The sequence below is a fragment of the Dromiciops gliroides genome, chromosome 3 (genome assembly GCF_019393635.1).
Source record: "Dromiciops gliroides isolate mDroGli1 chromosome 3, mDroGli1.pri, whole genome shotgun sequence".
Taxonomy (NCBI): Eukaryota; Metazoa; Chordata; class Mammalia; order Microbiotheria; family Microbiotheriidae; genus Dromiciops; species Dromiciops gliroides.
In genome coordinates, this window is record NC_057863.1 from 20,181,936 (window position 1) to 20,193,989 (window position 12,054).

General features: G+C 40.5%; 1 protein-coding gene across 2 annotated transcripts in view; it reads left to right on the forward strand.

Moving 5' to 3' along the window:
* LOC122749242 (schwannomin-interacting protein 1) overlaps positions 1–12,054 on the forward strand; it is an 830,285-nt gene that overhangs the window by 456,345 nt on the left and 361,886 nt on the right. The gene's annotated exons all lie outside the window — the stretch shown is intronic.

A 12,054-nucleotide genomic window follows, 5' to 3' on the forward strand; every position in this document is an offset into this window, starting at 1 on the left:
TTTGATGTGGGCCGTTTATAAAGTTCCACCACACTGCTCCACTCCCAAACTCATAAGCAAAGTATTAAGAAGCCTCTTAACTAAATAATCAAAGCAGAGTTTATTTATGAGATACTATTTAAAATTAGGAATACGGGGAAATAAAATGTACCACCTGACTGCTTTCCTGAGGTCTCTTTCCACTACGTCTCTTTCCCACTTGCTGCGCTTTGAACTTTTTTAATACAATAAGGGCATTAGCCGCCTCTCGCCTCAGGGTATGTACTTTCCCTGCTCTGCTACTTTCTTCTAACTCCTCTTAATCTTCACTTTCTCCAACCTATACCCTGTGCTGACCGCTTCTGTGCTCTCCGCTGCCTCCTGTTCAGTCTGTCTTCTGCCGCCTTTGCTCCTAGTCCTGCATTGCTGTTTGTCTTGTCCCCCGTCTCCTTGTCCGAACCTCTTCTCAGCCTCTCTCATCCGTCCTTGTCCAACCAAACCCCCTGCTTTCTAACTCCCAGGTCTATATATACCTTTTCTTCTCTCCACTCAAATCTCGGGGCTTCCTGCGCCCCCACAGACCAAGCTAATCTGCCAGTCAGGGCTGCGGCCGGGGCTGGGGGGATGCTCCAGTATCACGTGCCTCACCACTCCGCTCAGGTCGGAGGGAGCTGGGGCTTTTTCCCCCCCAGCTGTCTGACCTGGCATCTTGTACAGCCCATGGGGCTTTTTGGCTCAGCTGAAGCTGAGGAGGAGGGGGAGAGACCCTGAGGGCCTAAGGCTTTCTAATCTCAGCCTAAAGGTAGGGTCCCCAAATCAAAATAAATTTCCACATGTCCAAATTTGGAATATGGTCAAGTAAGTGGTGCAGTAGACAGAGCTTTGAGCCTGAAGTCAGGAAGACCTAAGTTCAAATCTGGCCTCAGAAACTTACTAGCTGTGTAAGCCTGGGCAAGTCACTTAACTCTGCTTGCCTCAGTTTCTTCATCTATAAAATGAGCTGGAGAAAGAGATGGCAAACCACTCCACCATCTTTTCCAAGAAAACCCCAAATGGGGGCACAAAGAGTAGGACACAACTGAAATGACTAAACAACAATAACAAAATTTAGAATCCACTCCTTCAGGATATGATCCATTCCCCATTATTGATAGTCTTCCTGCAGAGGAAAAATCAGCACTTGGCAGGATTATCAGTCAGGGCTCCGAGTTAACCAGATCTCCAAGTTCCCTCCAACTTGGAGTTATTGTGATTCTGATACAAGTAGAGATTTGAATCTAGGAGACCAAAATAAGAATCCTAATGCACAAGTCTAATTAGGTCTCCCCCCTTTCTAAAAACTCTCAATAGCTCTCTATCGACTATAAGATATTATATTAATTCCTTAGCCTGGGATTCAACACTCTCCACAATCATGGTGCAAGTCCCCTTTCCACTTTACTCAGTACTGCTGTTCTTCCTACACTCCGTGTACCATCCAAAGTGAACTGCTGGCTGCTTCCCTGGCCTCCTTCACATCCCTGCATTCATACCCATCCTCACAAGTTGACCTATACTCTGTCATTTTGATAAATAAATTTTTGTCAATTAATCTACAAGCACTTATTAAGCCCCTACTATATGTTAGGCATGGAGCTAGATGCTGTAGGTACAAAGAATGAAACAATCCTTACCATTTGTTTTCCTCCTACCAATTTTATGCTGTTGAGTATCTCAACATTGTCCAATATGCCGGAAGGAGCATTATAGTCACCAGTGGTAAAATGTATGACCAGAAAAGGAAACAGGCCCATCCTGTAGTAAGAACATGGGAAAAGAGATGGGCAGCTTGAGCATCTGTAATGTTGGTACCCATACCCATAGATATATAGGAAGGTCTCTGCCGTGTTGGTCTCTTCCAGAATTTGGGCAAGAGTTACAAAGAATGAGAAGACACAGAGAGGGTACAATATGCCACAATAAAAAGGAGACTTCTGTTGATGAGATTCTGTATCATATGAAATATTAAATGCTAATTTAAAAGAGAATATCCATAGTATCTTACAGTTATAAATCCCTTTATAGAGATTATCTCATTTGAGCTTCACAAGAACCTTGTACGGTAAGTAGAGGGTAGGAAGTGGATTTGTGATTCCCTTGTCATTAGGAATTTCTAAGTTAGAAAGCTCCCTCTACCAACTCAGGTCAGCATTTACTCTGTCTAGATGCTTTAGAGGTTAAATGACTTACCCAAATCCACACAGTCAGTATGAGTCAGAGGGTATAGCTTGAGCTCAACTCTTCCTGGCTCCAAGGCATGCTCTTTTGAAACTATAATATTATCCCCATTTTACAGATGAAGAGTCTGAGGCTCAAAGAAAGAATACGTCTAATGTAACACATCTAACACATAGAGGACCTGGGAGGCAAACCCATGTCAAACCGAGACTCTAAATCAAGTGTTCTTTCCCTTCCATCCCAGTGTCTCAATAACCTAGTCCTGATACCTCTATTTTCCCTACTAAAAATGTCAAAGCCCCCATTACAATGATGCATTGATAAATGTGTCCATGACATCTTTCCCTTTTGCTTTGTCATATATTTCGTATGTTCCTCTTGTTCAAAATGAGGACCAGTTTCGCCCTCTTAAATGTTGTTTTTGGATAATGTGTTTTTTTAAGAGGACTAAACCAGCTTAATTGGAATGGACTAAAAGTGAACGGCGAGGTCAGAAATATCCATATTGTGCCTGTCTTTTAGAAGCATCGTTAGAGTAGCAGGAATAAAGATTCTAGGGAAAGCCCCTCCACCTCCTGCCCCCATTGTTGTTTCTCTAACCTGGCAGCAAAAATATGTACATTAGCTTCAGTGGGGGCGACTTTAATTGCTGCAAAAGGAGAAATGCAAAATTCCCTAATTTGCACTTGCTCTTTATGTGATATTCCCTCTGTCTCCCCTAGCATTTTAATTGGGAACCTTGCTTTGGACAAGGGCTTTGGAGCAACCCAGTTGACCTTGAGTTTCCTAATCACCATTTCCTGTCCATGCTCCTACTGAAGGGGGCATTTGTGTTCTTCAAGTTGAATGTCAATGTGGCAGTAGTTGCATTTTCAATTGTGCCCATTCCCTTCTAAAACATCATCACACAGAACATCAAGGAGGATTTCAGATCTAGCCATTTCTAGAACCAAAAACAACCATTCCTCAGGAAAAGTCAATACTTCCATAGAAACAAATTATGGCATGTAGAATTATAGGATGACTGTCTTTAAAAGGCATTTAGCCAACCCTTCCCACCTTTTCATTTATTTTGAAGAGTAAAATTACTTTCCCAAACACAACAGGCAGATGTGGATCTGGAAATATTTGAGGAAGAATTGTAAAATAGCATTAGAATTGTTAGCTCTGTAATCAGACTTCAGCCCCTTCCCTAACCTTACCATTTATTTGAAGAACTTCCTTTATTACCTGACAAGCTTGCTCATTCTGTGCATTTATTTCGATTTTGTCGGGCTTCTAGCCATGCCTATAATGTTGCCAGGGAGTAAAATATTGGTTATAACCAGAATCATAAATCTTTCTTATAACCATGAGACTGTATCTTTATGGTCATAGATCATTTTAGTGACTGTCCAAAAAAATGTCATCATATCATGTTACAAATTAGAAAACTGAAAGACAGTGCTCAGCTGACATCACCTATTATGTACAAGCAAGGAAAATGAGTTTCCTTTCTTATAAGGCAGTATTTCCAATTAGGAGCATTTTGAGTACAAATGGCATGCAACGTGGACATGTACTCTGGCCAGCTTTGGAATGTTTTCACAGGGAAGCATGGGAAATAAAAATGACAATCTCTCTGCAGAAGTGTTCATCTGAGTATAGAAAGCAAAACTCATCACAGATCAGGGAAGGAAACTGACCTCAGTTTTGTCTCAGCAATGAGAAGACAAGATTATCATTTTGCAGAATAGGCAAAGGTTGAGAAAAGATTCTGTGAAAAGATAAATATTGAATTTGGTCTGGGAAAGATGACACTATTCCATGACCTTTGTTGATATTCTGAACATAATTGTCAGTAAGCTATTTTCCCCTGGGTCAAAAAAATTAGAAAAAAGGTGTTTTTTTCTTCTTTTTTTTCATGGAATAAATGCTATTTCTAACCTTTCATCAGCAGTGTAAAAATTTTGGCAAATTCTATCAAAATGCAAAAGCTTCCAACATGGATTAAGTGATTTACCAGAAATTTATTGTCTTGAGCTCAACTTGGATGAGTTTAAGAAGGCTCAACTCCAAGCTGGTTTCAAGGTTTTAGGCTGATTAATTAGTCAACTATAGCCATTTTAGAAAATTATCTACTAAGTTATAGAAGGTAAGAGCAATCCATCCATAGAGGGAGGGCCCACACCAATGAAATTTCAGGTCTTAGATATATTAAAGTAAAGAGATTTGTTTATCCTGTTATTTCTTTTACTTCTTGATAACATGTTATACTGCCCATTCACAAAGTGCCTAGTGGTTACTACATACAAGTGTGAGAGTCCTCATGAGATCAGTGTCATTAGGAAGAGAATGTCTCCCCAGTCACATTCTTGTACCAAGTTCCTTTGCCATTTCATGAGGCATAAATGTAGATGTGACTACTGGACTGATAATCAGAGGCAGAATTAGTGATACCTCTTACTGATCATTGCCTTGAGTATTCATGTACAACCCTTAGGTACCAGTGTCTACAGGGTCAGCAATGCATGACTGCTGGAGCATTCTCCCATGATGCCCTGAAAATTGCCTGGGCTTCTTCCTATGGGCACCTGAAATTTCCACTTCAGTGTATAGTTAGGAGCATCTTCATAGCTACTTCTTTTTTTGTGGGGCAATGGGGATTAAGTGACTTGGCCAGGGTCACACAGCTAGTAAGTGTCAAGTGTCTGAGGCCGGATTTGAACTTGGATCCTCCTGAATCCAGGGCCAGTGCTTTATCCACTGTGCCACCTAGCCACCCCTTCATAGCCACTTCAAAGGAAGAAGTAGCTGTGGACAAGTGGGAAGAGTTTTGATGATAGGGGAAAGAACAGGAAAAAACAATGCTTATCTATAATCAGGAATTTTAATCCCAGTTCAACCAATTTGTAAGTCATTTAGCATCTCTGAATACAGTCTCTTCATCTGCAAACTATTTCACTGCATGAGTTCTCAAGAATTAAGTGAAATACTATAGAGGTATACCCTGGAGATATTGTAGGGTTTGGTTACAGACCACCAAAATAAAGCAAAAACCTCAATAAGACAAGTCACACTATTTTTGTGTGTGTTTTTTTTTTGGTTTCCCAATGCATATAAAAGTTATGTGTACACTATACTGTAGTCTATTAAGTATGCAATAGGATTATGTCTAAAAAAGCAATGTACCTACCTTAATTAAAAACATTTTATTGCAAAAATGCTAACCATCATTGGAGCCTTCAGTGAGGCATAATCTTTTTGCTGGTGGAGGGTCTTGCCTCAATATTGATGGCTGCTGACTGATCAGGGTGGAAGTTGTTGAAGGTCGGGGTGACTGTGGCAATTTCTAATAATAAGACAACAGTGAAGTTTGCAGCATCGATTGTCTCTTCCTTTCATTTGCTCACTTAGAGGCCATTGCAGGGTTATTAATTGGACTAGTTTCAATAGTATGTCTCAGGGAATAGGAAGGTCTGAGTAGAGGGAGAGAGAAGGGGAACAGTGGGTCATTGGAACAGTCAGAACATACCCATTTATCAATTAAGTTTTCCATCTTATGATGCCCCCAAACAATTACAATAGTAACATAAAAAATCACTGATCACAAAATACTATAACAGATATAATAACAATGAAAAACTTTGAAATGTTATGAGAATTACCAAAATGTGACACAGATACAATGTGAGTACATGCTGTTGGGACAATGTTGCCAAAAGACTTGCTCAATGCAAGTTTGCCCCAAACCTTTGATGTTTAAGGAAATTTTTAAAAAACAATTATCTGTAAAGTAAAGAACAATAAAATGAGGTATGCCTTATGCATGTACCTGTATGTACAGGTATTTTTATTGATTCAAAACAATGTTAGCCATTTTACCTGGGTTCATAAGTAGAATGTGTTTCTTATCTTTTTCATAGTCTTAAAAAACATGTTTGACATTGATTCTAAGACCTCAGTTTTAGTAGGAAGCTAATGAACCCAACCAAGGCTCTGTGGATTGAAAGCCTGAAGCGCACACTGTGAGTTAATTTTGTTGCCAGTTTTGTAATGGTCTTTAGAGTCATTAGGGCTTACTGCTGTTTTCTCTTTGGGGTTTTCTTTTTGCTTCAACTCTACACTGTTCGGAATTGAAAGCACTGACTTCTCCAAACCACTGAGTGGTTTTCTGATGCTCACAGTGGGTGGTAACTGGGCAGACATTTGTGGAGTTGAGCTAAATGTCGTTTGACACAGGATAAGCTGCCTAATTCATTAGCAATGCAACAGGCCTTTGCTTGATGAGAAAAAATGGAGAAAACCTTTTTCATGATGCTGGAGTTGAGGCACAGGATGACTGTCTGCCTTGTAAGGCATGTCAGATCCAGTTTCTATAAATGGAGTTAGGCGGTGGTGATATGATTTGACCTACTATGTATACAAAGAGATGTCTCAATGAATCCTGTGAGATTTCTCCATGATTTCAGTGCAGACAAAAGAAGCCATGCTTTTAGGAGAGGCGGCACCAGCCAACTCGCTAAATTAAATGGCTGAAAGTCAGTGAAAAAGAAAGAGAATGTCTCATTCCCACACCTTCTTTAAACAGGTGTGTGTGTGAGAGAGAGAGAGAGAGAGACAGAGAGACAGAGAGACAGAGAGACAGAGACAGACAGAGACAGACAGAGAGACAGACAGACAGAGACAGACAGAGACAGAGAGACAGAGAGAGAGAGGTGATGGCATCTAGAGCAGGGAAGGAACTTCTGAAATCCAACTAATCTGACAGTTTTATTTCACAACAAAAGGAACTGGAGCCCAAAAAAGTAAAGTGACTTCGTGTAGAGCAGTGTAGAGCAGTCTCCTTGATAGTCCTCTTTTTTTGCTGTGTCTATCCCCATCTTGTAATTCTCCTGACTTCCATTTGCCCCATCATAAACAGGCCTAATGCAAACTCAGTCTCTGAGAAAAAGAAGTTCTGTATCTTTCCAGTTGTAAGTAGTTGGATGGAGAAATAAACAGACAAATGAATGAAGAGTATTTACTCATGCCCCCCAATTGTTGGAGAGCCTCCTCACCCCCAAATCACTTTATATCTATTTTGCATTTGTGTATGTGCTTATATATACATGTTGTTTTCTCTAGTGGAATGTAAATCCCTAGAAGATGGAATGGTCCCCTGTGTTGCCTATATTCCTAGCACCTAGGACAGTGCCTGTAAATTTAAGTGTATGGGGCGGGCACAGTGGATAAAGCACTGGCCCTGAATTCAGGAGTACCTGAGTTCAAATCTGGCCTCAGACACTTGACACATACTAGCTGTGTGACCCTGGGCAAGTCACTTAACCCCATTAGCCCTGCAAAAAAAAAATACGTGTATAAAGACTGAATTTGTTTGTTGAATGAATAGCTGTCTACTTGTTTTTAAGATATCAATTCATTCCCTGGTCCTCTACTGCTTCAAGGAGAATGCGAACTGTTTCAAAAGCAAAGACTAACTCCCTCTGTGGCTGAGGCTATGCCAATTGTTGTAATGTCACGGCCACACACTGAAGACAACCAGTCAGGGTTTTTGATGATCATCATCATTCATTATCATATTTCTTGATCAGCCTGATTTAGCTAAACATAATTTCCATATACAGACAAGACACTTACAAGAAGGGAGCAGAACATGGCAGAGTAGCAAATTTCTAGTATAGTAGAGAGAGGATTTGAAATCAGAGGATCTTGAAACCTGATTCTTTCACTTATCCCTGTGTGACCTTGGTAAAGTCGTTTTACTTTTTTGGGACTCAGTTTCTTCAACTGCAAAATGAGGGTTGGACTACTTCTGAAGTCGCTTTCAGACAAACTAGGCTAGATCAACCGAAGCTCTTGAATGTTACCCAAATCAGATGAAAATGGAATTGAGAGAGATCTAATAAAATAAATAAAAATACAATAAAACATAGATCACATTAAGGCAAATGTAGCTCACAAGAATCCTTAGGTATGGCTTAATGGCCCCTATTTCTATTTGAGTTTGACAACACTAAGCTAAGTGATCTCTGAGATCCCTCTAAAGAAACTAGACCATGCAAAGGTCGGAGACTTCCATCATGAAGTTAGAAGTTACATGGTTTCAGATATCCACACCCGTGACCACCTCTGACAGAGATGAGCACCCAAATGGAACCACTCATCTGCACTTCCATGCCATGTCTCATTGGGCATTTCCTTCATATGCCAGTTCATTTTAATGCAGAGTCATTTTCTCAGTCAGGTTATTTTTTATTTCTGCCATTGAGTCAATGGGATAATGGTTTTTTCACAATGAACCTTTGCGTTCAGTCAAACTTGAGGAACATTTGGCTGAAATACAAGTAAATTTAACATTTCCAAATGACTAATTATCAAAGAGAAATGAGTCAAATGGGAATCATTATCCAGCATCAGTCATCTTCACCTCCTGCCCACACGTATCTAATAGCCTAAAAAAGAAAAGGGTACACATTGTTCTTGCTTGGGAAAGCAGTAATTTCACTGAAGGTCAAGGTATAATTTCTTTGATTTCTGAAAACATTCTCCATTGAGCACTATCACTCCAGAATGCTGAATTAAAGGGAATGGAGATAAGTGTCTCTATGGATATCTTTCTTAAAAAGTCATTCCATGGAATATATTTCTAGAATACTGGCCCAAATCTGGTAAAATGAAATGTGGAAAGGTTAAATGTAAAGTTGTACACTTGGGGTTTAAAAACCAACCTCATTTTAACATGTAATTGAGGCAAAACATAAAATATTATACACAAATCAACTTCATCAGTATAAAATGGGGAGGGGGTACACAGTTAGAAAAATTTATCTGAAAACAATCTGAGGATTTTAGTGGACCATAAGCTCAATATGATATGGGAACCAAGAATATTAATAGGACCTGGGTTGGCATTAAGAAACACATTGTGCCTAAGATTAGAGAGTTGTGGTAGTCCTGCTGTATCCTGCCCTGGTCAGACCACATCCCAAGTATGGCATTCAGTGCTGGCCAACACAGTAGAGAGCGTCCAAGGAGGAGAGCCAGGATGAGGATGAAGAAGGGACTCAATTTCATGCCATTGGTGTGTGTAATTTAAAATTCTAAATGTGGGTTCTAATCTGTCCCCCCAGTTTTGGGGGAAAACTGACTAAAATCAATGATAAACTATTTTAGGGTTTTTAAAAGGGTTTATTGAAAGATAGTAAAAGAAAGAGAAAGATTGAGAACAGATTTCTTATAGCCTGGAAATCCTCGCCTTCCTAAACCTCCCACTTCTGAAGTTCTCTGCCACCAAGCTGATGTCTCACACCAAAAGAGGAAGAACTCTCTTGCCAGCGTCTGTTTCCTCCTTCATGTTCCCCTCCCAGAAATGGGAGGTTCTTCAAGATGATTGACTAGCGTCATTCAAAGTCATTGGTTCATTGGACCCAAAGGTGGTCTTGATGTAAAGCTCAAGGTTTTGGCTTCTGAGACCAATACCCTCTTAAGTACCCTCTTAAGTACTAGCCAGATGTGCTTACAATCTAGTTAACCAGAAGTAAGCCAGTCAGCAGTCAGTCGCTCTTCCCCAATTCAATCAGTTTAGATCAATCTCCAGGTGGGCCCCTGAGTATCTGCTACATCTCCTCATCTACCACATTCCATTATCTTGACAGGTGGATTGGCTAAAGAAACTAAGGATGTTGAGTCTGGAGAAGACTTAGATGGGGGAATAACTGTCTTCAAATACCTGAAGGGCTATCACATGGAAAAGAGTTCATTCTGTTTGGTCCCAGAGATACATTTAGGCAAGGGAAAAAACCTTCTTACCCATTTTTTGTTGTAGTTGCTGAGTCATTTTTGAGTTGTGTCTGACTCTTCCTGACCCCACTTGGGGTTTTCTTGGCGAGGATACTGGAGTGGTTTGCCACTTCCTTCTTCAATTCATTTTACAGAAGAGGAACTGAATCCAAGAGGGCTAAGTCACTTGCCCAGGGTCACACTGTTAATTAAGTGCCTAAGGCCAGATTTGAACTCAGGAAGATGAGTCTTCCTGACTTGAGGCCTGGCATTCTAACCATTGTGCCACCTAACCTCTGCTAACTAACCATGAATTCTGTCTAAAAGCAGAGGGAGCTTTCAATGGTGGTAATTCATCCCTTCAGTTTGGAGCTTTCCAGGTAAAGTATTTTGTTCACTGTGTGATCGAAGGGATACTAGTTCAGTTGACCTAGATGGTGTTTAACATTCCTTCTGGGGCAGCTAGGTGGCACAGTGGATAGAGTACCGGCCCTGGATTCAGGAGGACCTGAGTTCAAATCCAGCCTCAGACACTTAATTACTAGCTGTGTGACCCTGGGCAAGTCAATTGCCTCACCAAAAAAAACACAAACAAACAAAAACCCATTCCTTCTAATGCTGATATATTATGATTCTATTTTTCTACCTTGGAAAAAAATCAAAACCAGAGTGGACTTCATGCTTGCCAAGTAAGTAAACTACTCTTGGGGTGTAAGTTAAGTACTACAAAGGGGATATTTCTTCTTGCAGAGATGCTATTTGGTAAATTACTGCTCCCTTGTGCTCAGTAATGGTACCCTAATGGCCTGGCAAACACATGCAGAGAGTAGCTTTCTGGCCCATTGTTTTGCAAATTAAATTTTAAGATAAACTTCTGATCCATAGGACATTATTCCATTTTCTCTGCATGTCTTTCTTCTATTTTGCTTTCCCTACATTCCTTGCTTCTTGCCCCCCCCCCATTATATGAACTCTAAGTAGGAGGTCCTCCTCCATTTTCCTGCACTTCATAACTGGGCTTCTTTCTGAGTCCTCTGGATGGATCTCCCCACCTTGTGCTTCCTTTTCCTCCCATCCTTCCTTTCATTCATTGTGTTTAGTGAATTTTCCATCATCTTCAGTCCAACAACTACCATGACTCCTTGCCCCCTTCCTTCTCATTTCTTTCTCTTCCCTTTCTTTCCCCCTCCACTTAGGATCCTTTTTGTTTCCCTTTTCCTGCTGTTTAATGATTTTCCTGCTGACAAGATTTGAGGAAAATTTCGAGAGGCCAGCAGCACTTTAATGATAGCTCACTGCTCTCATTGCCACCTCCTGAACAGATGTAGTGAGAATTCTTACCATGGTGTTACAGGGGTGGTTTGTTTCCCACTTGTAAATCTTGGAGATCCAAGTAGTTTGGGTTTAATGAACCTCCAAGTATTCCATTTTAAAATTCTTTTTCTTTGATTTTTCTACTTTGTAAAGCTCTCCTCCTCCCACCATGTTTTGACCATTGTAAAACAATATGGCACAGTGGAAAATCAGTGGATTTTGATAAAGGAAGACCTGGGCAGCAGCTCCACATCTGATACTTACCAGTGGTGTGACTATGAGTAAGTCAGAGAACCAAAGGGTACACAGACCAAGATCTGGAAGATACCTCATAGGCCACCCAGTCTAATCCCTTTACTTTATAGTGGAGGAAACTGAGACACATGGCAATGAAATGACTTGCCCAAGGTCACACAGGTAATAAGTGCCTGAAGGAGAATTCAAACCTGGGTCCTCTGACTCCAGAGCTCATGTTCTTTCCACTTAAACATCTCTGAGCTTCATAGTTTCCTCATCCGCCAACTGGGGACCAGAATATCATAGAATTAGAATTGCAAGCAATTTGAAAAGGCCATTTGGACCAGCTCCCCCATTTTACAGTGGAAAAAGGTGAGACAAATAAGATACTAATACCCAGAGTGGCTTTTTCCCAGGGTAGTCATGAGAATCAAATGAGATAGTATATATAAAGCCTTCTATAAATGTCAGCTGTTTTATTTTATTTTTATGGGTGTCTATTTGCCAAGTTTCTGTAAACAGGCTGCCTTTGTTATCCTATTCCTC